Here is a 2775-nt window from a genome sequence, read left to right on the forward strand (position 1 = left end):
AGGAGGCTTCCAGGGGCCTGGGTACACTTTTCAGAAAGTACCGTTGGGACTTAGAAAAATTTTCAAGATTTTTGGACTTAGAGCGATTTTTGGATTTTTGTGCAAAAATCGAATTTTCCCTTCTCCCACCGCTCTGGGGCGTCAATATGAAGTGGGGACCCGAGGGAGAGTGCCTCCCATGAGGGTAGAATGTGTGACTTTTGGGGGGAAAGTCGAATTATGGAGCAAAAACCATTTTTGGGGACTTAGAAAAAATTCCGAGATGTGTCAGACTTCCAGGAAGGGGGCGCCTCGGGAGGTGTACCTAGGAGGCTTCCAGGGGCCTGGGTACACTTTTCAGAAAGTACCGTTGGGACTTAGAAAAATTTTCAAGATTTTTGGACTTAGAGCGATTTTTGGATTTTTGTGCAAAAATCGAATTTTCCCTTCTCCCACCGCTCTGGGGCGTCAATATGAAGTGGGGACCCGAGGGAGAGTGCCTCCCATGAGGGTAGAATGTGTGACTTTTGGGGGGAAAGTCGAATTATGGAGCAAAAACCATTTTTGGGGACTTAGAAAAAATTCCGAGATGTGTCAGACTTCCAGGAAGGGGGCGCCTCGGGAGGTGTACCTAGGAGGCTTCCAGGGGCCTGGGTACACTTTTCAGAAAGTACCGTTGGGACTTAGAAAAATTTTCAAGATTTTTGGACTTAGAGCGATTTTTGGATTTTTGTGCAAATATCGAATTTTCCCTTCTCCCACCGCTCTGGGGCGTCAATATGAAGTGGGGACCCGAGGGAGAGTGCCTCCCATGAGGGTAGAATGTGTGACTTTTGGGGGGAAAGTCGAATTATGGAGCAAAAACCATTTTTGGGGACTTAGAAAAAATTCCGAGATGTGTCAGACTTCCAGGAAGGGGGCGCCTCGGGAGGTGTACCTAGGAGGCTTCCAGGGGCCTGGGTACACTTTTCAGAAAGTACCGTTGGGACTTAGAAAAATTTTCAAGATTTTTGGACTTAGAGCGATTTTTGGATTTTTGTGCAAAAATCGAATTTTCCCTTCTCCCACCGCTCTGGGGCGTCAATATGAAGTGGGGACCCGAGGGAGAGTGCCTCCCATGAGGGTAGAATGTGTGACTTTTGGGGGGAAAGTCGAATTATGGAGCAAAAACCATTTTTGGGGACTTAGAAAAAATTCCGAGATGTGTCAGACTTCCAGGAAGGGGGCGCCTCGGGAGGTGTACCTAGGAGGCTTCCAGGGGCCTGGGTACACTTTTCAGAAAGTACCGTTGGGACTTAGAAAAATTTTCAAGATTTTTGGACTTAGAGCGATTTTTGGATTTTTGTGCAAAAATCGAATTTTCCCTTCTCCCACCGCTCTGGGGCGTCAATATGAAGTGGGGACCCGAGGGAGAGTGCCTCCCATGAGGGTAGAATGTGTGACTTTTGGGGGGAAAGTCGAATTATGGAGCAAAAACCATTTTTTGGGACTTAGAAAAATTTCGAGATGTGACAGACTTCCAGGAAGGGGGCGCCTCGGGAGGTGTACCTAGGAGGCTTCCAGGGGCCTGGGTACACTTTTCAGAAAGTACCGTTGGGACTTAGAAAAATTTTCAGGATTTTTGGACTTAGAGCGATTTTTGGATTTTTGATCAAAAATCGAATTTCCCCTTCTCCCACCGCTCTGGGGCGTCAATATGATGTGGGGACCCGAGGGAGAGTGCCTCCCATGAGGGTAGAATGTGTGGCTTTTGGGGGGAAAGTCGAATTATGGAGCAAAAACCAGTTTTTGGGACTTAGAAAAATTTCGAGATGTGTCAGACTTCCAGGAAGGGGGGAGTCTCAGGAGGTGTACCTAGGAGGCTTCCAGGGGCCTGGGTACACTTTTCAGAAAGTACCGTTGGGACTTAGAAAAATTTTCAGGATTTTTGGACTTAGAGCGATTTTTGGATTTTTGTGCAAAAATCAGATTTCCCCTTCTCCCACCGCTCTGGGGCGTCAATATGATGTGGGGACCCGAGGGAGAGTGCCTCCCATGAGGGTAGAATGTGTGGTTTTTTGGGGGAAAGTCGAATTATGGAAGAAATTGAGTTTTGAGGACAAAAAAGTGTTTTGAGGACAAAAAAGTTTCTTGAGGACAAAAAAGTTTCTCGAGGACAAAAAAGTGTTTTGAGGACAAAAAAGTTTCTTGAGGACAAAAAAGTGTTTTGCGAACAAAAAATGGAATTTTGTGATTTTGTGTAAAAATAAGTAAATTCCCCTACTTCCACCACAGGGGGGCTTCAGTATGTTGTAGGGCCCCCAGGGAGGGTCCCCCAACTGGGTTTAAAGTTTGTGGATCCTGGGCAGAAAGTTGAATTTTGGATGAAAAACCGAATTTTGGGACTTAGAAAAATTTCGAGCTGAGCAGTGACAGACTTCCAGGCAGGGGAGCCTCTCTGGAGGTGTACCGAAAACAGTTCCAGGAGCTGAGGTCATTTTCGAACATTTTTTGTTCGCTCAAATTTTTTTTGTTTTTGAGCTCTAAAAAGCTGTTATTATCAATTGGCTCAAAAATTTCAAGTGTCATGAGCTAGTACATGTTGGAGGAATACGTTTTAGGCAAAAAATTGCAAAAAAAAAAATCCAAGTGAAAAAGAACCGGAATGGGGAATTTCTGACTGCTGTAGCAGCCGCACAGTTCCAGGAGGTCGGATACATTTCCGACTTTGTCCCGCTCATTGAAGTACATTGTCCCGCAATGCAAATACATAGTAATGCGCACCTGCGGGAGAATATAGGAGAGAGTGGGCTCTCT

The sequence above is a fragment of the Dendrobates tinctorius genome, unplaced genomic scaffold (assembly GCF_039654945.1).
Source record: "Dendrobates tinctorius isolate UK_male_01 unplaced genomic scaffold, ASM3965494v1 ptg000514l, whole genome shotgun sequence".
Classification (NCBI taxonomy): domain Eukaryota; kingdom Metazoa; phylum Chordata; class Amphibia; order Anura; family Dendrobatidae; genus Dendrobates; species Dendrobates tinctorius.